The sequence below is a fragment of the Petaurus breviceps genome, unplaced genomic scaffold (assembly GCF_028583685.1).
Source record: "Petaurus breviceps papuanus isolate PSGF00001 unplaced genomic scaffold, PetGlider_PUasm1.0 90903, whole genome shotgun sequence".
NCBI classification, from domain to species: domain Eukaryota; kingdom Metazoa; phylum Chordata; class Mammalia; order Diprotodontia; family Petauridae; genus Petaurus; species Petaurus breviceps.
Window position 1 is genome coordinate 14,254,079 of NW_027187376.1, and position 25,610 is coordinate 14,279,688.

The following is a 25,610-nucleotide window of genomic DNA, read 5'->3' on the forward strand; positions in this document are numbered from 1 at the left end:
TACTAATAAAGGACAAGGAAGTTCTTTCTCAAATAGGTTTGGAGGTCAAAATTTCCAACTCTTCTGATTGAAGAATAATGACACTTTGGCATCTTTAGCCTTTCCCAAAATGCAGGTGTGTAAGCAATTTTGCTCGCTAGGATCACATTTCCTCTTACATGTGGACTATATAGGAAAGGCTGGTCAGAGACAAAATTATGAAGTAGGCAAATTCTGTTTTTAGTGTCCATCCACTTTAAGTGATACCCCTCTACCCCAGGTGCTCATCCTAAATCAGAGGTTAACAATGTTTTGTGTCATATACCCCTTTGACAACATATGCCTATGGACCCCTTCTCAGAATAATGTTTTTCAATACATAAATAAAATACATAGGATTACAAAAGAAACCAATGATATAGAAATACAGTTATCACACACACACAAAAATCTTTTTTAAACCAATAAGTTCATAGATCCTAAGCTAAGAAACCCTGCCCTATGTGCTCTTCATCCAAGACCTACTAAGGTCTTTCTGGATGCAGAAGACCCTCCATTGTAGTAGACTATTTGTCTTGTAGTACACTATTAAAAATGATGCACCAAAAAAAATTTTTTTAATTAGAAAAAAAAGGAAATGATTCAGGTTAAGGAGTTCAGGGACCCCTCAAGGACCAGAGTACTAGACAGGGTTGTCTGGAATGAATTCATGAACTCAAGCATTCTTTAAGTCAAGGTGGCAAAGGTTTATTGTAACCCCAATATGGCAGGTGGAACTCCTTAGGGAACTTGTATTTCTTAAGGAACTTGCAACCTAACAGGAATGATGCTAAAGATTATATAGAAAGAGCAGTGAATTATCTGGCAGATATGCTAATTAGGTGAAAACTTGCAACTTTGTTTACAGAAGTCATTCACTACTGGAAACTGGGGGCAGGGATTTCTCAGGGGTGTATTTTTGGTCTGTTATGTCTGTAGCAAAGTAACTTTGAGAGTTGATGTCTATAGCTTGACCTCTGGATTGAATATAACTCTAAGAAGCAATACAAGATAATTCTGTGGTTACAAGACAGTCCTGTTTTTACAAGAGAATTTCTTCAGAGGACAGCTTGTTCTTGTGACAGGGAAAGATAGTTTGCCCAGTCATAAGTTATTGCTAGTCATAGTGTCCTTGGGCTGTAGAGAAAACCACAGTGTTTTGAAACTAGGGAGAAATAAGGTCTTGGAATTGGGGTCCAAGCACAAATACCCAAACACCTCATCAGTACCTCTAAATTATCTTACTCTGGATTTAGTGCAACTTCTACATTCTTGTCTTATTTTCTCAAGGCCAGGTTTTCTGTGCCTTCTAGGGTTACTATGAAATAATCTGACATGGTAGTCTTTGCTTAAAGTGCTTAGGAAAAAAGGCTTAGATAAGATTCCTAAAATTCCCTTCCTTCACAGGTAAAGTTGGTTCAATCTAAATAATTTTAAGGAGACAACATCAATGCACCTGATTGTTTCTAACACAAAGGAATTCTTCATTATAGAAACTTCTAGTGAGAAAGCCAAGGGAGGCAATGTCATGGTCAACTGATGGGAAAGATATTAGTCCCCAATATGGGGGATATTGAGTGCCTCATGAACTGTTTGGGGAGGGTATGGTTGCTAAGTTGTTACCTAAAATGTGACTGTAAGTGACTTTTATGGCTGGGAAACTGGAATAAGTCTATCCAGAACATTTTCAAAAGTAATCATCCTAAGATTTTCCTAGAAAATTATCGGGTGTGTTGACCCCATACTCTAAATCCTAGCCCCGTGGAATGTTGGGAAGAGACCTTAGAGATTGGCTAATAATCAAAGGTCTTAATCTAAGGTCTATAAACTTGCCTTTCACAAAAAAAAAAATTGATTGTATTTCAATGCAATTTGTTTCTTTTGTAATTCTATGAACTTCCTTTTGTGCATTAAAAAATATTATTCTGAAAAATCTGGAAAGACTTTCATGAACTGATGCTGAATGATGTGAATAGAACCAGTAGAACACTGTGCACAGTAACAGCAACATTGTTCAATGATCAACTTTGATAGACTTGGCTCTTCTCAGCAATACAATGACATTATGGATAAAAACAATACCAAAAGACTCGTGATTGAAAATACTATCCACATCCAGAGAAAGAACTATGGAATCTAAATGCAGATTGAAACATACTGATTTCACCTTTTTAAAAATAATTTTTCTTTCTTGTGGTTTTTATCTTTTGTTCTGATTCTTCTTTCATAACATGACTAATATGGAAAGGTATCTAACATGATTGTACATGTATAACCTATATCAGATACTTGCTGTCTGGGAAGGGAGGAGAAAAGAATTTGGAATTCCAAATCTTATAAAAGTGAACGTTGAAAATAATAATAATAGGAATACTTTTAAAAAATATTATTCTGAGAAGGGGTCCATAGATTTCACCAAACTGCTGGGGTGGGGGGGGGGGCTGTCAATGGATAACAAAATGGTTAAGAACCCCTAATCTAGTTCAATATCTGATTTTATTGATGAAGAAAGTGAGCTCCAGAGAAGTGAAATGACTTTCCCTAAATCAAACGAGTAATTAGTGACAGAGCCATTAGTGGTCACCCAGCATTCTAATTACAGGATGTCTGTTGGTAGACAACTAAGAAACCACCTAATCCAAACCACATGTGAACAAGAATACCTGTATTCCTGAACAAGTGGTCACCCAGCATTTGCTCAATAGGTTTCTAGCAAGAAAGATCTATTACCATCCCAAGGGTCTAACTCCACTTTTTCATAATTCTAATTATTAGAACATTTTTCTGTGATCATTGTTGTTCTGTGGTTTTTCAGTCCTGTCTGACTCTCTGTGACCCCATTTGGGGTTTTCTTGGCAAAGATACTGGAGTGGTATGCCATTTCCTTCTCCAGCTCATTTTACAGAGGAGGAATCTGAGGCAAACAGGGTTAAGTGACTTGCCCAGGGTCACATAGCTAGTAAGTTTCTGAGGCCATATTTCAACTGAGGAAGATGAGTCTTCCCAACTCCAGGTCTGGTACTCTGTGCACTTTAGTGCCACCTACATGTTCTCATTTTTTTCCCCTTATATCAGTCTTAATATATTATCTTTCTGAAATATCTATCCTTTGTTGGCCTCTGGGGTCAATGAGAACAATGAAACCTTCAAAATACTTAAAGCCATCTATTCTATCTCCATCTTAGTCTTCTGAGCAAGCTAAAAATCCAGTCTCTTCAGATGATTCTTTTATGAAATGGTTTCAAATCCCTCTTTTACACTGGTCACCCTCATCAACTCTTCTTCCTAAATTGTGGTATCCAGAACTGTGCTCCTTCATATACCAGGCATAATTTGACCAGAACAACCATACCACTACTTTAGACATGACTGAAAGAATTCCTAAACACCCCTCTCCTTACTTAGTTTTCACATCTCTAAAATGGGATAATATTATGACACTAACCACAGAGTTATTATAATTATTTATACCCTGGATGCCTTAGAGAATGGTGGCATCAGCAAGTAAAATAGGAAAGTTAGGAAGAACTGGTTTTTAACCCTATTAAAATGGAAATACCCTTGAGATTGAGAATACTTTCAACTTTGACAATCATTTATACCTCATTATAGATAAAGACTCTGATAGCTGATTGTGTCCAAAGAACTGGAAAATAAATACAGATTTGCATTTGAATCCTGGTTTTGCAAATTTTCACCTTTATGACCTTGGGCAATTCCCTTAACCTCTGTGTGCCTTGGTTTCTTTAATATGTGAAATGAGGGAATTAAACAAGATGATTTCTAAAAACCAACTCTAAAATACTACAATTGAGGGGCGGCCAGGTGGCTCAGCGAGTAAGAGCACTGGCTCCAGTGTCGGGATGACCTGGAGATAAAATCCCGGGCTCAGATACTCAGCACCACACCCAGAAATAACTGGCCGTGTAACCTTGAGCAAGTTACTTACCCCCGATTGCTTAAAAAAAATGTTTAAGTCGAAAGGGGTATGGGAGAAAATATGGGAGAGAGCAGATTGGAGGAGGGTATATCCTTTGGGACTGCTATTTTGGGGCAGTGGGTAGGGGAAAAACGGGGAGAAAATTTGTAACTCAAAATCTAGCAGAAACAAATGATGTAAATCAGAAGTTAATAAAGCATTTAAAAATTAATTAACTAATTAAAATACTACAATTGTAAGTGTTAGAATGGCACTGTATGTCTTTCTCTATCACACCATGCTACCTCTAGTGGCAATGGGGCAGGCTGAGAGAGGAAGTGTGGAATACAGCTAGGTTCCTTAGCCTACAATCCACAGTACAGGCTGTTCTACCAAGGGAGTTTGCAAATCTAGAATATATGCCTCTTGGAAGAGAACTCTTTTCCCTTCTCCCCAAACATGCCAATGAGCAGAGAGGGTATTAAAAATACCTTGTTTGTCCCACATATCAGGGTAGAAAGTCACTAGCAAACCTTCATGTAATGTCTGACTCTCAGGTTGCTACCTGGAGATAATTATGATAGAGATATTAAACTTTGGAATGAAAATTGGCTAGGAGTGGTAGGGTACAACTGTATTCCCTGAGAGTAGGGAACACTGAGGCTGGTGGAGTGCTTGAGCATGGGAGTTCTGAACTACAGTAAGACAAAAGTCCATCATGTGTTCACAGTAAATTTAGCAACAATAGGGTGAGCCCTGGGGAGTAGGGAGCAACCTGAAGAGGGGGCAAACCAGTCAAGGTCAGGAAAAAAGAAAGAATGAAAGGAAGATAAAGAAGGGAAGAAGAAAAGAAAAAAAAGAAATGACCGAAGGGAAGGGAAGGGAAGGGAAGGGAAGGGAAGGGAAGGGAAGGGAAGGGAAGGGAAGGAAAGGAAAGGAAAGGAAAGGTGGTGAATGATATCTTCCTGGTTCCTTTTCCCTTTGGGAGAGGGGAGAGCTTAGGGGAGAAACCAACCTACTTCCCCTCTCAAACAGCACAGGCAGCTGTTTACTTACAATTCATTTGTGCTTACCATTATTGCTATTACCTTGAACTCCCTATCTTCAGCCTTTTATATAAAAGAGAATAGGGCACCCATAAAAGCTGTGTCTGGTATGATTAATGCTGGGAGAAAGTAGAGATCAGGGAAAAACTTTTGACCCTTTGAAAAAAATGATAGAAATTATAGCTGATTTAGGGTAAGCTGGGCTGTAGGAGAAGAAAAGACACTGCGTTTAGATTTTTCACAAGCAAGAGAGATAAACTACAATCATATCATCCCAAGGCAAATGCAAGTTTCCCTTAAAAAGGAAAGCATATACAAATATACTATAGCATATATACACACATATATGCCACAGTTTCAAGTTGAGTAAACAAAGTCAGACTGAAGGTTCTGGGAACCCCCTTGAGCTCTCCTTGAATCTTTGAAGTATAGGCTCTGGGAAACCCCCTTGAACTCTGATTAAATCATCCCATTTGATGAGGCATTTGCATGAGGCCATAAGCCTTACATTGTGGCTGGACCCAGACCTCTGTTACTAGCCTAGCCCTCCATTGTCCATCTACTTTCCACTCCTGAGCCTATCAAAATATCAATCCACCCATGAACTGGCCTAGCTCACCATTGTCTGTAGTCTCCAGGTAGCCTCCAGCAACTTCCCCCCCTTAATCACTCATTGACCTCATTAACTCCTTCTGAAGACCCTCCCCAAACTCCTCTTCTAGACCACCCCTAGATTCCTCCCACAACTTTCTGTATATAAGACCCTATCTCACAACATGTGGTGTGACAGCACCATAGAATTTTCTAGCACAGACTTACTCTGTGTCCAATACAACCAAACTTTTAATAAACTTTACTTTTTTCTGGCTGAGAGAAGACTTGAGTCAAATTCATTTGGCAGGACCCAGTGTGTTGGTGTTTTGGGGTCTTGAGCACCCTTAACCTCTTCATTTTTATGGTTCTCTGACCAGGAAACACTGCTAATCTCAATCTTTTCCCCAGCTGGGACCAGAAGGTACATAAACCTCTCTCTATCCCTATTCCCTTCTTGTTCTCCAAGTACCTTGGAGGTGTTTTGTTTTGTGCGTGTCTGTGTTTTTTGTGATTTTTGCATCCTGACTTCTCAGGTCCCATTAGGTCAGACATCTAGGAGGCTGTTTGGTTATGTTGGAGAACATGGACCTAGACACATCTTCTGGGACAAGGACAGACACCCCATCTGGAAGTGTAAGCCAGATTCTTTCAATTCTTTTGGTGCTAGGGAACTGAGAAAACTTCAGGTACTTTTTTTGTGGGTTTGGTTTTGTTTGTTTTCTGAGGCTTACTCCCATACCTTCCTTTATGGAGGAAGGGACTTCCAGGTCCTACACCTGTAGCTCCCAAAAGTTGGCCTTTGGGTTGTCTTTTACAACATTGAGAAAATTTTAGTTTCTCTGGAGAACTTAAAAAAGAAAAGTTGGTGTTTTGGGGGTTTTTTTTTGCAACATTCTTTGGCCTCAGTATCACCTAGAGGACCATGAATCATGGCCTGTTTGGGGACTTTAAAAGATAATACTCTCTTGCAGTTAGAATTATACTGTTGCAGAGAAGGAACACGGATGGAAGTTGCTTACTTGATGGCCTTCATTGAACTTTCTTGGCTCAGGAAAGATTGTGAGATGCTTGAAGCTAGAGCCCGTCCACAAAGGAGCAATGGGGACCAAATTAAATGACCCCCTCACTGTGGCTTCAGCACCAGCCTCTCCCCCTTCAGCACCTCCTGCTCACGTCTCAGTCACCAGGCAGCTCCCTCACCCTTTTCCCCTTGGTTTCCCTTCCCTTTTCCTCTAGACCAACATCCCTCATTTCCTTCCTCCTACTCCATCCATATCTCTTATCCTGCATCTCCCAACATGGCCCCTCCTCCCCTCAGGGACCCCTGCTCAGGTCCCAACCACTGGTCTTGCTAAGGAGCCTCCCTCTGTGGACCCTCCCCCTGAGGCAACACCCACTCAGGCCCTACCCCCGAGGCAGTCATAGAGGTATCTCCTCTTCTGACCCCTTCCCCTTCTCAGGTGCTGGCTGATTTTCCCCCTTGCCAGACAGATCCCCCAGTCTTGCAGTCTAATCCAGTTCAGCAACACCCCCCAGTCACTGTCTCACAGGAAGTGGGACTTCCAATCGCCCTTCCCAAGCCCCTGTCCCCACAGCACTTTCAGGACTTTTTCCCCTAAGGGAAGTGGTTCTCTTGTCTGGTGATACAACTAGAGTGCACATCCCATTCTCCGTTTTTGATCTTAATCCAATTAAAGAAAAATGGGGCAAGTTTTCTGAAAATCCAACAAAGTTTACTGAAGGCTTTCAGGACATATCCCTACAATTCCAACTTACTTGGGGTGATTTGCATATCCTCTTCTCTACCTGTTCCACTGAGGAGAAGAGGAGAATCTAGGAACAAGCCCCAAAATTTTGGTATTGTTTGGCTAGCAATGACACCAGAAAATACCCCCCAGAAGCAGCTGCTGTTCCCACTAGTGACCCAGAATGGGATTATCAAATCTGGGAGGATAGGGAGAAGAGAAACCATATGGTATTTTGCCTGTTGGAAGGCCTAAAAACAATTTCAAAAGCAAATTATCAGAAAGTTAGGGAAATAACTCAGACAGATAAAAGAAAACTGCACCCTTTTCCTAGATAGAATTGTAGAAGCTATTAAAAGGTATACCAATTTAGATCCTGACTCTATAGAAGGGGCAGTAATCCTTAACATGTATTTTATTAGTCAGTCTGCCCCAGATATTAGAAGGAAACTGCAGAAATTGGCAATGGAACCCCAAACACCTCAGGCCCAATTACTGGAGGTGGCCTTTGGAGTCTTTAGTAACAGAGACCTGGTTGCAGCAGAGGTGAAAGAACACAGGAAATGAACCAGAGACAGAGAACATGCTCGATTCTTGGCTTCTGCCCTGGCCAAGAAAAGCCCCTCCCCTTGGAGGAAGCCCAGTCACTAGGGAAGGGGGAAAACCTACTTTCAATGCCACAAGGAGTCCAAGGAGTGCCCCTCCAGGGCACGCCCCCCAGAGGAAGCCCAGGTAGAACTGTGCCCATCTGATCAGGAGGGATATTGGAGGAAGGATGGTCACCCAGGTAAAAGTGGTAGAGCCACCTCCCAGTACCCTGTCCTCCAGTCTTCTCAAGACTCAGAATTATGGGGAAGCCTGGGGCTTGGCAGCATTCCTACCTTTTCCATTTCCCTTTCTGAGCCCTGGACAAGCATCATGGCGGAAGGTAAGATTACCCAGTTTCTGAGATACAGGAGCTACGTTCTCTATTTTAATTAGTTATAGTTTGTTCCTACTCAGCCCTCGACCTATCAGATCATGAGCTTAGAATGGAAAACTAAGGGATGTCATAGCTCCTCCCCTGCCTATTTGAGGATCTGTTGTTTGAACACTCCTTCCTTATTATCCCCTCTTGCCCTGCCTCCTTGTTGGGAAGGGACCTGATGGTGAAATTGGGGAGCCAATTTTCTCTAGTTAAACCTCCCATCTCCCTTTGCCCTCTGTTCACCAGACCCCGCCGTGTTCCCCCAGAAGTGTGGGAGACAGTGGAGCCAATTATCTGGAATTGGGGAATTCCTGGAAGAGCTACTCATGCTACCCCAGTTACTCTTCACCTCCGAGATCCTAATGTGTTCCCCCATCACCATCCATATCCAATCAAGCCTGAGGCCTGGGAAGGACTACAACCATTAATTGAAAAATTCCTAAAATATAAAATCCTTGTCCCTTGCCCATCTCCATGTAATACCCAATTATTCTTGTAAAAAAGCCTAATGGAGAACAATGCATGGTTCAAGATCTCAGGGCTGTTAACAAAGCTGTCATCCCTATATACCCTATAGTCCCCAATTCATATACAATACTTACTCAGATCCCTGGGGGTACCCAATGGTTTTCTGCTCTGCATCTCAAAGATGACTTTTTCTGTATACCTCTGCACATTTATTTTTGCATTTGAATGGATACTTCCTGGGGAAACAAGTCCATGTCAGCTAACATGGACAGTCTTGCCCCAAGGGTTTCATGATAGCCCACATTTATTTGGCCAAGCTTTGGGAAGGGATTTAAGGGATCTGAAATTAACTGGTAGCAGCTTAATCCAGTATGTGGACAATATCCTTATTTGTAGCCCCACCTGGGAGGTGTCTTTGGCTGCTGCTGCAGAAGCCTTTCATTAGGGTCTCTTTGGAGAAAGTCCAAATAGCACACCAGTCTATAAAGTATCTGGGCCATGAACTAACTCCTACCTCTCACTCCTTAACCTCTGAGAGGAAAAGAATAATCTTGTCTATACCTACTCCAGCCACTAAAAAACAACTTCGAACTTTTCTAGGAGTGGCTGGGTTTTGTAAGCTCTGGATCCCAAATTTTGGCCTTATTTCTAAGCCTTTCTATGCTTCCACTCAGGGCCCTGACTCACTCCCTCTAGAGTTGGGTCCTGATCAGACTAAAGCTTTTGAGACTCTAAAAGCTAAATTGACTACCACGCCAGCATAAGTCCTACCTGACCTAGGAAAACCTTTCACTCTGTATATAGATGAAAGGAGAGGACAGGCTCTGGGAGTCCTAATGCAGTCCTTAGGACCTGACCCCAGGCCAGTTGCCTATTTTTCAAAACAATTAGACTCTGTGGCTGCAGGATGGACTGCATGCCTCCCAGGAGTAACTGCTGCAGCCATTCTAATTGAGGAAGCCTCTAAACTTATACTTGGTCAGCTCCTGGAAGTTCTAACTCCCCATTCAGTTCAGAACATCCTGGAAGCAAAGGGCCACCAGTGGCTGGCTAGTGGCAGACTCACCAAATTTAAAACCTTGCTCTTAGATACCTCTGACCTAACCCTTTGGGTGTGCCGCACACTTAACCCAGCAACCCTCCTCCCAGACAGTGCCCACTCAGATGTCCTGGTTCATGATTGTGAGGAGACCTTGGACTGTGTTTATACCAGTCAAGCTTATTTGAAAGATTCTCCTCTCCCAAACACGGAAGCAGTCTGGTACACAGATGGTTCAAGCTTTATTGAACAAGGGGAGAAGAAAAGTAGATATTCAGTTGTCAGCCTCTACCAAACCATAGAGGCCAAACCCCTGCCCCCTGGGACCTCTGCCCAGAAGGCAGAATGGATAGCACTCACCAGAGCCCTAGATCTAGGGGAAAATGTGTGAGTAAACATTTTTACTGACTCAAAATATTCTTTCCATATTCTACATGCCCATGGAGCAATTTGGAAAGAAAGGGGATATCTGACAGAAAAAAATTCCCCTATTAAACATGCACAGAAGATTTCACATCTCCTCCAAGCTGTTCAAAAGCCCTCTGAGGTAGCTGTCATCTTTTGCAAAGGCCATCAGAAAGGGGAAACTGCTCACACTGTGGGAAATTGTCTGGCAGACACAGCAGCAAAGAATGCTGCCACCAGTTGACTATACTGGCTTCTTTACTCCCACAGCCCCTGATTCCTTCACACCTTTAAACATAAAAATGAAGAGGTCAGGGTTAGGGGTGCGCAAGACTCCAAAATACCAACACACTGGGTCTTGCCAAATGAATTCAACTCAAGTCTTCTCTCAGCCAAAGAAAAGTAAAGTTTTTAAAGTTCAATTGTATTGGACACAGAGTAAGTCTGTGCTAGATAATTCTATGGCACTCTCACATCACATGAAGTCTTATATACAGAAGGGTTGTGGGAGCAATCTAGGAGTCATCTAGAGCAGTTTGGGGAGGGTCTTCAGGAGGATTTAATGAGGTCAATGAATGATTAAGGGTGGGAAGTTTCTGGAGGCTACCTGGAGACTACAGACAATGGTGAGCTAGGCCAGTTCAAAGGTGGATTGATAATTTTATAGACTCAAAGGTGAGAATTCTAGTAACAGAGGTTTGGGCTCATCCACAATGTAAGACTTACTGCCTCATGCAAATGCCTCATCAAATGAGACTATTTAATCAGAGTTCAAGGGGTGTTCCGAGAGCCTGTACCTCAAGGACTCAAGGAGAGCTTGTGGGGGGCCCAGAACCCATACCTCATCAGTATGTCTTCTGCAATGCTAACTCTTGTCATAAGAGATAATTTTGACTAATACAGTATTTTCAAGGAAGCACTAGAGTCTTCCAGTTTCTCTGGGGACATGTTCAAATTCATGTAAAACATACAGAATATTTTCTAAGAAAATTCAAACATTTCATTCCTTTGATCTTTAGTCACAAGTTAAATTTAATGATTTATCTCTTGTATAAATCTCATAATTACCTTGGCTAACCAAGTGTTCTACTTTCATGCTCATGAATATGAAAGGAATTTAAGGAACTAAATTCCAATCCTCATTTGATCCAGAAGTAGAAAAGACATTCCACTTTACCTACATCATACCCTGAAACATTCAGAAAGCACTAGTCTCCTTGCTGTTCAATGAAAAAGACAATCCATCTCCTAACTCCAGGTAATTCCTGCCGCTACTGCTGCTGAAGCTTCACCTACCCATCTACTTCCAATGTGAGCAGAAGTGAAGATATTAGGGGGAAACTGAGCCAGATGTGAGAGCAGGTGCTAGGACCTTAGCAACAGCCTTTAAGGAGACCAAGAGGAGAAAACAAGATGCTGGGACCAGCAAAAGCAAAGGGAAATGGTTTCCATGGAATCTGGATCAAAACCACCACAGTGAGGCCAGAATGAGATTCTGGGGCCAAGAGGTATATCTAGACACACACAGGATTTTCTGAAAGTGTATGAGGAAGATAATTCTATTCCCTACCTCTGCCCCACCCCAACCCCCCTGCTGCTCCCATGTATTCCTCCTAAAGTCTATTTCTTTAAAGTTTATTTTGTACTTTTGCTCACCCAAGCTTTAAAAAGTCACTATTAAAATGATGAAAGTTATTGGTTAACTGCTGCATGGTTGCTTTGTGTTTCATTTGCTTAAAGGCAGCTGACAGGGAGGCTATATTCAGCCAAGTCCCCAGGAAGAATAAGATAGGTTTTCTTTCTAATTATTGAGATTTTTCCCAGTAATGAGCTCAAGATACACAAAGAAAATTTTATTGATAGCTACTTTATAGCTTCCTAACTGCAGGGAAAAACAGGTGAATCTAGATACATAGGACATAGAATGAGAACTGCATAGTGGAGGCTATATCTGGAATAGAATGTGGGACTTGGGTTTCCTCTTTATTTCATCCTGCTCCAGTTTAATAAGAAGTTCATTCCTCCCTTAAGGGTATAGAATAACAAAAAAAGAGCAAGTAGTTCTCATTCTTTGACAAACACCTTCTACCCCTACAGAGAGCTAGAAGCATATGTCTAAAATTAATTCAATAGGTTGTCCATAAATCTGCATATTATAGTTTTGGCAATAGTCATTTTTTATCCACTTGGTTTTCTTCAGTGGATAGTTAGAACTATAATTAGAAGCTCTTTTGAATTCTTATGAATCTTATTTGTGGAAGCTATGAAATGTTCCTTGACTTTAGACAATTAGCACAATTTCATTTGAAAACAGGACCATTTGGACCTCCTCCAATTCATGTAATAAATGACTCTAAACAAATTTTGGAGCTACAGAACCCACAAAGTGACAGAGAAGCTAACCTCCCACTGAAGGCAGCCCATCAGGCCAGCAGGAAGTGGCCAGCAAAGCACTCTGGGAGCGGAGCCCAGCCCTGCATGAGCCGAAGATTTTAGCCTCAGGGAGGCCACAACCAGCTGTCAGGTGGAGGGACTTCGGATCACCAGCAGGTGTGGTGGTTTCCAGAATTATCAACCTATAGATGCTAAGGAAAAAGTGAGAGGTCAGTGCAGTGTGGACTTTGGGAACCGGGAGTCCAATCCTGCCTTTGCCCCCTGGAGGGAGAAGAAGCTGGGGCACGGTGGCAGTGCAGCCACTGCCACATGGCTACTTCAGAGCTCTTGGACTGCAGATTGTAGGGGGAACAAGTGACCAGTCTGAGGGGTAATTGCTCTTGCTTTAACCTGCTTGGATCTGAATCACTGTCTAGGGTGGAGATTCTGGGGTGCGTGACCAGTTTGCCAGAGCGTGTGGAGACATCAGAGAGGGCAGCCAACTATTAGCTCTGGCAGCTGAGAAAATGCCAGCAATTTTGGATAAAGCTCCCCTCTCTGGTAGTAGTGTTCTACTGTGGCAAAAAGTTCAAAAGTCAAGCAATTGAGTGGCAACATTAGCAGGCAAACGAAGCAAAGCAAACACAGCAATCCGACTTTACACCCCTACTTTGGGAACAAAAAGGATCAAAGCATGGAATAGGAGAAAGACAATGAAGTCAGAACTGCCTCACCAAAAGCTTCCAAGAAAAATGTGAGCTGGTTACAGGCCATAGAGGAACTTAAGAAGGATTTTGAAAACCAAATATGAGAAGTGGAGGAAAAATTGGGAAGAGAAATGAGAATGATGCAAGAAAATTATGAAATGAGAGTCAACAACCTGACTGAAGAAAATAATACCTTAAAAAATAGACCAACTCAAATGGCAAAAGAGGCTCAAAAAGTCAATGAGGAGAAGAATGCCTTAAAAAGTCGAATTTTCCACATGGAAAAAGAATCTCAAAAGCTCACTGAAGAGAATAATTCCTACAGAATTAGATTGGAGCAAATGGAAGCTAGTGAATTTATGAGAAATCAAGATACTATTAAACAGATCCAAACAAATGAAAAAATAGAAAGCAATGTGAAATATCTCACTGGAAAAACCACTGACCTGGAAAATAGATCCAGGAGAGATAATTTAAAAATTATTGGACTACCTGAAAGACTTATTTGTGGAAGATCATTTGGTGATGATCAAAAAAAGAACCTAGAAATCATCCTTCAAGAAATTCTCAAGGAAAATTGCCCTGATGTTTTAGAACCAGAGGGCAAAACAGAGGTTGAAAGAGTTAATACTTTCAGGCATTCATGATGAAAAAACCAGAGTTGAATAGAAAATATGACATTCAAATACAAGAAGCAAGAAAAGCATGAGAAAGTAAACAGGGAAAAGAAATCATAAGGAACTTATCAAAGTTGAACTATTTACATTCCTAAATGGAAAAACAATAATTGTAACTTATGAAACTTTTCTCAGTATGAAAATAGTTGAAGGGAATAGAAATGTGTGTGTGCATATGTATATATATATGCATATATATGTATATATACACACATATATATGTATACATACATATATATGTCTATATAGGAGGGTATATGGGTGTATGAATACATATGTGAGTGTGTGTATATATGTGTACAGGTATACATAGACAGGGCATGGGACCAATTGAACAGGAAGGGATGATACTTAAAAGATGAAATTAAGAGGTGAGAGAGGAATATAATGAGAGGAGATGGGGAGAGACAGAATGGGGTAAATTATCCCATATAGAAGAGGCAAGGGAAAACTGTTACAATGGAGGGGAAGAACAGGAAGGCAAAAGGGAATGAGTCAACCTTATTCTCATTGAATTTGGCTTGGGGAGGGAATGAAATATACACTAAATAAAGTATCTCACCCTACAGGAGAGTAGGGGAGAAGGGGATGAGATGAGGGATGATGGAAGAGAGGGCAGGCTAGGGGGAAGGGAAGTTGGAAGCACCCACTTTTGAAAAGGGACAGGATCAAAGTAGAGAATAGTACAAGTGGGGGGTGGGATAGGGTGGAGGGAAATATAGTCAGTCTTTCACAATATATCCACTATGGAAATGTTTTGCATAGCTACACATGTACAACCTATATTGAATTGCCTATCTTCCCAGTAAGAGTGGGTGATGAGGGAGGAAAGGAAAGAATTTGGAATTCAAAGTTTTAAAATCAAATGTTTAAATATATATAAATGAAAAGGAAATCTTTGTGCCTGTCTTCAATATGTTTTAGAGGACCAAGAAAAATTATAAAATTAAAAAAAATTCTTAAGATTCTTCTTCCTGTAGTCTGAGCACTGACCAGGCTAAGGCTATAGTGAAAAGTAAAAACATCTTGGATTCTGGAGGTTTGGGGATTGATCATTTAGGAGTTTTGAAACACTTCCCTGTCACTCCCTTTCTCCCAGTCCTTTCTCCTTGAGTCAAGAGGGCATCTCAGTTTGGGGACTGGCAAATAGCCTATGTTTTCCTGTTAACCTCTCACATCCCTAATCTGATTAAGAGAAGAGAGTCATGGAGAAAGGGAATTTAGGTTGCCTTTAAATTCACCCTCCCCTACCTGGCAAAAGGAAGAAAAAGGGAGAGGCAGCAGCTACATCGATCCCCACTGGCAACCTCCCTGAACCCTGGGAACCCTGTAGCCCACCCAAAAAAACTGAAAGTATCATCCAGGTTCAGCACATCCTGCTTATCACCCCCCCCCCATACTTACTACTTAATCTCATCAAGATCTTTTCCATCACTCCTTTCCCCTTTTTCTGTATGAAAGTTATTTACCCCCTTTAAGTTGCAGATTCTTAGAATCTTGCCTGCTCTTATTGGCTTTGCAATAAACCCTGATACTCTGAATGAAAAGAAAAAAAAAGAAATTAGAAAATAGGCATATAGGTTGGTAGGTATTGCTATTCTCTCAAATGCTTGTTTTGAAAATAATAAGATTTTTAATAAGAAAATAAAGATTTTTTTCCCCAAGTCTTCCATATCCTCCTCTCTTTCAGCTACCTTAAGACCCCCAACACTCTCAAAATTGTGTGGCCTTTGTATACTTGGTGTGGTCCAGCTGCTCTTCCCATATTTTTTTCTTTTGATGAGGTATAGGATTAGGGGTGCTCAAGACCCCCAAATACCAACACACCGGGTCCTGCTGAATGAATTCCACTCAAGTCTTCTCTCAGACAAAGAAAAGCAAAGTTTATTAAAAGTCCACCATATTGGGTAGACTCTTAAGGAGCCTCAGTGTCTGTAAGACTTGTATTGGAAAATTCTATGCGCTCTCACACACGGAGGCAAGATGGGGTCTTATATACAGAAAGGTTGTGGGAGGAATCTAGGGGTGGTCTAGAGGAGGTGTTTGGACAGATGAAGTCCAGTAATGAGTTAGGGGAGGGTCTTCAGGAGGAGTCAATGAGGTCAGACTCCAGTAATGAGTGATTAAGGGTGGGAAGTTGCTGGAGGCTACCTGGAGACAACAGACAATAGTGGGCTAGGCCAATTCAAGGGTGTAACAGATCAAGGGTAGGAAGTTGCTGGACAACTAAGGGCTAAAGATTTGGGCAGAGCCACAATGAAAGGCTCATGACCTCAGGCAAATGCCCCATCAAATGGGAAGATTCAATCAGAGTTCAAGGGGGTTCCCAGAGCCTGTACCTCATCACTTTAGTGAATTCCTGCATCCTGATGTGGCAACTCAAAGACTGTGGGTTTTTTTTTTCTGCATTGCATCTCCCTATTATATAAATTTCTGTTCATAATTATCTATTAACATCCACTTAAGATTTGAGTTTATTCTCTAAAGGAATGTTGCCTTTGTCTGCCATATCTTTCCACTTGGCAAAACCAAATGTTTACTGACTGAGACACTTTCTAGGATCTTCTACTTGTTTTTATAGTGAGAAATGTTAGCTGGGGTCACTTCCATTATTTCAGCCACTTATCATTTTTAAGGGTCAAGTTCGATTCAATTGCTTGCTATCTATATAGTCTCATTTTTTATTTTTTCTACTTTGCTAATGATTTTTATCTTTGTTCTGCCAATTCAATTGTTCATCTGTATACAAATAACTAACCAGAAATTATTCCCATATCAGTAACTCAGAGAAGTTGGTGTTTAATAAGTATCTTGGATTGGATTGAATTGAAGTATCTAAAGTACCATTAGGTGGAAGAATGATAAGTTTTGTTCTATTTGACCCTAAAGCAGAACAATTGTGAGAATAATTTTTATCCCCCTACTTAATTTGATCAGTATTTACTCATTTCATTGTGACTTATGGGTATCAGTGATTGTCTATAAGTAAAATAATTAATTAGGCTTAATTGTTAAGATAGGAATTGTATAAGTTGGAATTAACTAACCCATTATGTATTGATGATTATATCACTTTTGAATTATTTTTAAGATAGATTTATACCATATAGATTTATTATTTAGACCCATATTAATCCGTATTATCAATAGAAAGATATACTGTATTATCCAACCCCCATCCCCACCCCATGAATGTGTCCTGAGAGCTTCTGTGTCCCAGAAAACTACAATTTTCCCATGTGCTATGTTCCTTTGGATCTGATTTTTGTAACATGATTGTGGAAAGTTCCAGAATTCTGTTGTCTAGTTACTGACCAAAAAGAAGTGTTTAGGGGATATTGATGAGGTATGGGCTCTGTGACCCCCCATGAGCTCTCTTTGAGTCCTTGAGGTACAAGGCTCTGGGTACCCCCCTTGGACTCTGATTAAATTGTCTCATTTGTTGAGGCATTTGCATGAGGCCATAAGCCTTACTAGATTTCCCACCCTTGAGCCTATCAAAATATCACCCTTGAACTGGCCTAACCCACCATTGTCTGTAGTCTCCAGGTGGCCTCCCACCCTTAATCACTCATTGACCTCATTAACTCCTCCTGAAGACCCTCCTCAAACTCTTCCTCTAGACCACCCCTAGATTCCTCCCACAACCTTCTGTATTTAAGACCCCATCTTGTCTTCACATTTGTGAGAGCGCCATAGAATAGTGAGAGCGACTTAGCCATAGAATGACCTAGCACAGACTTACTCTGTGTCCAATGCAAGCAAACTTTTAATAAACTTTGCTTTTCTTTGGCTGAGAAGAGACTTGAGTCAAATTCATTCAGCAGGATCCAATGTATTGGTATTTTGGGGTCTCCAGAGCAACCCTATCCCTCTTTATGGGTACCCTCTTCAATATCTCCTTTGATGAAATATAGGAATTCCTTCCTTTGGTCATATATGGGAGTTCCTTCATTTAGCCAAACATTGAGTCCCACTTCCTTCCCTTGATCATCATGTGGACTTCCCCCTTTTGGAATTGACCAATTGAAGAATCATACTACCTCATTATATTTTTAGGGTTCTGTCATTGATTATAAATATGCTCAACCCTCAAACAGAAGTGTTCCTTGAGATATGAACAGGCAGTTTTCAGAGGATGAAATTAAAGATATCTATAAGCATATGAAAAAATGCTTATTTCTCTAAATCACTATTGATTAGAGAAATGTAAATCAAAATAACTGAGGTACCACATCTCACCAGTCAGATTGGCTAAGATGACAAAACAGGAAAATGACAAATGCTAAAGGTTGTGGGAGGAATCTAGGGGTGTGCATGGTCACTGGTGTCACCTTAAGTAATCCACATAATAACAGTGTTTTTAAACAGCCAACTAGAGTTCATGTTGACATGGATAAAAATAACAAGACTAGGTGAACTCAATGGGAAAGAAAAACAAGGGGAGATTAAGTCATAATTTCTAAGAATCTAAGAACATCCTGCAAAGGCAATAGTTAATTAAAATCCTCAGGATAGAGCTATAACCAATAAAATTCTTGTTGCAATTTAAATTCTTTGCCCTGAATGATGCACCTATATTATACACTTGAGGCAATTTTGTCATTTTTCCATTCCTGTGCAGGAATTCTTTCTGGCTTTCTATGATCAATTCTATAATCATAAGATGATTGTCCTTTCCCTGATTTTTTCCCCTTAACTCTTAAGACTTCTGGAACATTCAAAGGCATGACATTAACAACACTGCTGAGAGCAAGGATTTTCTTATTTGAAAGTGGTGCCTCCTAATTTTTATCTCCTCAGAATCAGCAGCCACTGAAAGAAATTCCTCTTGAAGTATATGAATCTCTTAATTCATCACTGAAATTACACTTGGATCGAAAAAAAATCCCAGTTGAAGAGTGATAGAGTAACAGACTGCTAGATGAAAAACATTTCATACTTGTGCACAGAAACTGATTATCTACTTACACAGTTCCCATGGTTCACAAAAGTACCACCAGTGACCAGCATCATCATCATACACTCTCTTCTACCATTTTATAATGTCAACAAGACTGCCACTGTCTGCATTTGACATTTCTCTAATTCTTTAGATTTTACTAGGTGCTTATACATATGTAATCTCATTTGATCTTAACAATTCTGTGAAATAAGAAAGGGGCAGCTGGGTGGCAAAGGGAATAGAGCACTGGGCTTGGAATCAGGAAGACTCATCTTGATGAGTTCAAATCTGACTTCATATACTTACTAAGTTTGTGACCCTAGGCAAATCACTTAACCCTGTTTGCTTCATCATCCTCATCTGTAAAAATGAGCTGGACAAAGAAATGGTAAACCATTCCAGTATCTTTGCCATGAAAACCCCAAAGTGGGTCATGAAGAGTCAGACACCAGACATGACTGAACAGCAGAAGTAAGGAAGGCAGGTATTGCGATCCTCATTTTACAGTTGAAGAAAATGAGGTTTGGACATTAAAGTGAATTGCCCAAAAGTAAAGCTAAAATTGGAATTCAGGTCTTCTGACCCTTTGTTCAGTGTTCTTTCCCCTACACAACTCTGTCAACATATTATGCTTCCTCCCCACTTCACCCTCTCCCTTTTGCCCCTTCATTCCTGCCTTTAAGAATATCACATAATCAGGGGCAGCTAGGTGGTGCAGTGATAGAGGACCAGCCCTGGAGTCAGGAGGACCTGAGTTCAAATTTGACTTCAGACACTTAACACTAGCCATGTGACCTTGGACAAGTCACTTAACACCAATTGCCCTGCCTCCCCCCCTCCAAAAATATCACAGAATCACAGAAAAGGAGGAAACCTCAGGGGTCACCAAGATGAACCCATAACTGGGAAAGAATTCCTTCTATAATATACCCAACAAGTGGTCACTCAGCCTTTGCTTGAGGACTTCCAGTGAAGGAGAACCCATTGTCTCCCAAGGCAACCTATTTCAATTTTTTTTCATGATTTTAGAAAAGTAATTTTTTTTAGATAAAAATATGCAAGAGAAAGCTCTGTCCATCCTAATCTTTATAAGGAGTGGTCAGGCCAAATATCGCTGAGAACTAGGCCTCTGTGGACTGATGTTTACAAACATTAGGAACCTTTTTAGGCTAGCAAAAGCCACCTTAAAGGTGGTCTTTTGTATACCTTGTCTTGTGTAGATCAACAGTCTGACTTTTGCGTATTACTAAGTTTTAGAGAGATAAGTTAGATACTGAGACTGAGATGGGAATATGTTTTTTCCAAAGGCAAGTTTGTTTCCTTCTTCCTGATGCTTCCCATTGTATATTAACACTTCCTTTCCTTATTCCTACTAACCTTTCACACCTCACCCCATCCTCCCTTCCCTAACTGGGTTACTACATTATAAACAAAGGTCCTTTCATCTCTATGTTACTCTAACCAGAACCAAACACTGAGAACACGTCTCCTCTCCCAGCCCATTCCCACTCTGTAGGCAAATGGCAGTTTCATGGAAATTAAGTCTCTAATAACAAGCATAGCACCCCTCCGAAGCTCACTGGCTGGGGCACCAATGGGTCGGTATAGCTTCTGAAGAATCAAAGGTTTGCTTACAATAAGGGCACAGATGAAAAATGGGCTTATCAACCATGATGATAACTTTGATACCAGAAGATTTTCAGGTGGGCAATGAAGTCTCCTGTCTGACTGTAGGTTTCTGGGTGATGAGAGACCCCAAGTCCTTATCTCTCTACCCAGACATGCATAGTACATTGATTTGTTTCTATGTTGTGTCTCATTCTTTCATACTGTCAGTGAAGTATTAGCAGCTGCATGATGGAGCTAACTCATACCAACTTTCATGAACTGATTGTTCAATTTTCAATGTGAACATCCACACATTGGAAATCATAAATGCTACAAATCAGGTCTTGATTTATTTTTTTTAATAGTCCACACTTAAGAAAGTGGATAAAACTTGTGTGTTATGCATACATCCTCCCCTCCATCCCAGATCCAATTGTTAAATATTTACCAGCCCACCAATCCATATATAGTACTAAGGAAGCAAGTGGAAGAACCACAGGATAAAGTTTGCTTACTGACCCAGAAATCTCAAGTAATCAAGACCATTTTATTTCCCTTTTGGGAGGGATGAGCTCATTAAAGGTATACTGGATCCTTTCCTCCAAACTGATCCTTCTTGTCCTATTGTTCAGAGTTTAGAATCCCATTTGAATTGCTTCTGCAATGTCAGGGACCAATGGAGAAACCTGGGGTTCTCAGGGACCTAGAGGATTTTGGTGTGCCCCTTGTGGTAAAAGACACCTAGGGATTTTATCCAGAGCTCCAGTGGTATTCTTTATGTGTTTAAGGGATCTCTGCAGTTTAAAAAAAAAAAAGTGCCCTGCGTTGTTGTAGAGATGCATATTTGCTTGGACCATTAAATAGATTACCTATAGCATAGGAACCCTTAGAAAAATCTTAGCATGCCTTATGTAGAAAGGGACACCTAGAAATTTTGTCCAAACCCCAGTTGAATGGCTTTTTATGGCCTCTGAGAATCATGGAATATTTTTTACCCAAGGCAATTTGATACCTTGCCTGAGCATGAGGGAATAAACTGATAGATCCCAGGTCCCTAAATCTCTTAGGGAGAGGTCTACATGATCTAGGAAACTAGGAAGCTGTTTTTTTTTTTTTGAGACAGGAAGCTGAGTTTTCTTTACCTTTTTCTTTTCTTCATTGCCTTAGGGTTTCAAGCACCAAAAGAATCACTTGTTAAGTACTAAGCTAGTAGTAATCTTCGATAAACTTCATGAAATGTTCTTTGTTTTTGTAGAACAATGATTTTTTAAAGACTATATAATCCTAGGCAAGTCACTTGACCACTGTCTGCCTCAGTTTCCTCCCCTGTAAAATAGAAGTAAAACTATCATCTACTTTCCAGGATCATTCTGAGGATAAGATGCAGCATATTATGTAAAATGCTTAGCACAGTGCCTGCCACAAAGCGGTGTGTCATAAATGCTAGTTTCCTTCCATCCTCCAAAGCATTGGGCAGCTCACTAAATAATTCCATCCAGGGTGTTATTTATGTGTTCCCTGTAAGCATATGATTCACAAAACTTTAAAAAGTGAGCTTTTTTTTAGTTTATCCATATTTATTCTTTATTTAAATTTAAATTTCTTTATTTACTTTTAGTTTACAACATTCAGTTCCACAGTCCCTTGAGTTTCAAATTTTTTCTCCCTCCCTCTTCTCTCCCCTCCCCGCCATGGGGCATGCAATCAAATATAGGTTCTACAAATACCTTCACATTAAACATTAGTCAAGTTGTAAAGAAAGATTATAATCAATGGAGTGAACAATGACAAAGAAGGGACAAAAAAAAAAACACAAAAGAGAGCAAGTAGTTTGCTTCAGTCTGCATTCAGACTCTGTAGTTCTTTCTCTGGATGTGGGTATCCTTGCCACCTTGAGTCTTTCATTGCTGAGAGAAGCCCAGTCTATCAGTTAGTCGTCACACCTACGATGTGTCTGTAATTGTATACAAAGTTCTCCTGGTTCTGCTCTTCTCACTCAACATCAGTTTATATGTCTCTCCAGGTTATTATGAAGTCCATCTGCTCCTCATTTCTTATGGACAGGTTGAAAAACAACACAAAGTAGAACTCCTCATAGAGCTGATGGAAAATAAAGATGCTTTTCAATGACCAGTTCCTCCCCTGTGTAGCTTCCATTACTGTGGCTCAAGCAGGAAGCAGGATTCCCAGTAACTGTCCCCTCTTACAGTTTCTCACTGGGTAGCTGTTTCCCTCTGTTGCTACCAGATGGTGGCAGCGATACTGCTTCCCAGCATGGCTCTCGTGGCCTTGTATGCAGTTTGATTCTATAAGCATTGCTTAGCTATGAATCAGAATCCCACCACAGTAAAGGAGAATACTAAAGAATTTTCCTATCATGGGATAAGATGCAGTTGTTGCTTTTTTTTTTCCATTTGACAAAAGTTATTTATTTCTAACCCATTTTTAGAAACTTTATTTTTGACTGGACTCAGATTTTGAGGTGGAGGCTCTCAGGGAAGACAGACGACGTCTCTTAGAGATCTGTTCTCGTCATTTTTCTTTAGCCTCCTTCATTCTCTTGGCCAAAAGCTTAGCATATTCTGCTGCTTCTTCCTTGTTCTTCTGGGTACCTTGCATCAAAGCAATGCATCTATGTTTGTGCTTCAAAACACAAGGAGTCACCAGATGCTAAATTTTAGGAGCCTTGGTCCTAGGTTTCTTACCTTCCTTGAAGAGGGGTTTTCTCACAACACACTGCTGGACATCATCTTCTTTGGATAAGTTGAAAAGTTTGTGGATTGGGGCAGCTAGGTGGCGCAGTGAGTAAAGCACTGACCCTAGAGTCAGGAGGACCTGAGTTCGGTTCTGGCCTCAGACACTTAGCACCCACAAAAAAACTAGCCGAGAAACCTTGGGCAAGTTACTTAACCCCAATTGCCCTCCAAAAGGCAAAGAAAAAAAAGTTTGTGGGTTTTGCTAGCTCTTTTGGGCCCCTGGTGTTGAGGCACAGTAGTATCTGTCAATCCTGGTACACCTTTCTCACCTTTCTTCACGATAACCAAGTTGAGGACACTCAGGTTGGCATCCACAATACAGCCCCTAACAGATTTATGTTTTCTTTCTCCAGTTCTTCTAGGCCAATAGCAAGAATGGATCTTACTGAGCAGCAGGAGGACATGTCCGTGAGCTAAAATACCCTGCTTCATGGGGAAGCCTTGTTTGTCGTTCCCACCACTGGTGGGGCCCACATAACCCTTCTATTCATCACCCAGAGCATCAGAAGAAACTTCGGTGACTTCTGTTTCTCATAAAAGGTAGCTTTCTGTAGCTTTTTCTCATCATCGACTTCAATGAGTTTCTGACAGCCAGTGGCTGGGAAAGAGATATTGAGCTTCATCTTTGCACAGTCACCCACTTCAGACCTGCCACGGAAAAGAGTGAATTCAGTTGTTTTTACAATACAGCTCTAACAAGATGCCAGACACAAGACCTCTACTCTTGAGTTTTGCCTTTACATTTTGGTTCCAGCAGATGTCTGGACTTACCAGAGTTTGCCCAGGAATCAGGTACATACTGCTGCTCCCATATCCAAGTGATTCTCAATTACCTGGTTCAATGATAATGACTTCAAAGCCCAAGGTCCTCTCCCCTTCGACCTGACTGGCTGGTGCAAGGGGAACACTCCCCACCAGCCCCCTTAGGATCCTGTCTGCTTCACCATTTTTGATAATATTAAAATTATAAGTCATGTCGAGGTACCTTCTAGTGGCTCAGAATAGGATAGGAGACATCTAGAAAAGGAGATGGTAATGACTAAGAAACAACTTAGCTTCACCAAGAGCAGGTCACACCAGAATAATGTTTCCTTTTGTGACAGTGTTACTATACTAGGTTAGAGGAAGGCTATAAATAAATATCTTTCATCTAGCCTTCAGCAAAGCATGGTGTGAAGGTCCTCATGCTACTGTGTGAGATATGGTGAAGATCCCTCCTAGACTTTTAGGCTAGGGGAACCTCATGGACCCTCATAGAATTAATTTAAGGGTGGGTTTTCAATTCAGTTTTTCTGTAAAAGCAAGCTGCTGACCCTGAAGTGTTCCAGGAGAAGAGGATGGGAACACAGGATGCAAACACATCTGCGTGTTTACCCAGGTCGAGACTAGCAAGGATGGGAATTGTACAAGAATTCTTAGAATACTAAATGTGCAAGATAATCATATCTGCTTGGTTCCTTGTCCAGTTACACTGTAAGGGCAAGCTGACCATGAAGTATTTCAGGAACAAAGACAAGGACGCAGGCTTTGATCATGTCTGTACATTAATCTAAAGAAAAGGGGCCCTGAAAAATGTAGGAGTTGTGCCAAAGTTAATGTACTGCTAAATTTGCAAAATAACCACACCTGCTTACTATGTATTTCATCACTGTCATTGAGATAGATTTATTGTGCTTAGATTGTTCCCTCAAAGCTTGTGAGAATGAGCTGAGAGGAAAGGGGTTAGGGAGAGGGGTTGCAATTAGGGATCTATAAAAGGATTTGTCTTTTCTGTGTCTGTCGAGGTCTGGTACTGAGAATGCATTGAATGCACGTGGCGTGTCACCCTTTCTGATGAGATCATAATAAACTCCTTTCTACTTTCTACCTTGAAAAGCCTCTGAGTTTAATTTGGGTAAGGGTCTTTATTACCCCTCACACTACTTTTTTGGATGAGATGTAGAGATATGAGCTACATGAGGGATTTGGAACTGGTTGAATGATCAAACCCAAAGAATAATCATAAATGGCTTAGTGTCAAATGGGAGACTAATCTCTAGTCAAGTATGCTAGGGGTTTGTCCTTGACCTTGTATTACTTAACATTTTTCTCATTGACTTAGATGAAAGCATAGATGACCTGCCTATCCAATAAGATAGAGCTAGAAAGCACATCTAACACACTGGATGATGGTTAGTATAAAGACCTTTTTACACTAGAACTATGGACTAAATTTATTAAGATTAGATTTCATAGCGATAGATCTAAAATCCTATACTTCACCTTCATAAGGTTCATCTAAGACCTGAGGGCTTTTGTAGATTGCTAGCTCAATAGGAGACAACAGTGCAAAATAACTAGAAA

At 40.7% G+C, this 25,610-nt stretch overlaps 1 protein-coding gene and 1 pseudogene across 1 annotated transcript in view; one reads left to right on the plus strand and one right to left on the minus strand.

Annotated features, from left to right (window-relative positions):
- Positions 1-25,610, plus strand: part of NDUFS1 (NADH:ubiquinone oxidoreductase core subunit S1) — a 386,086-nt gene that overhangs the window by 45,056 nt on the left and 315,420 nt on the right. The window lies entirely within an intron of this gene.
- Positions 22,054-23,912, minus strand: LOC138151601 (small ribosomal subunit protein eS6-like; annotated as a pseudogene).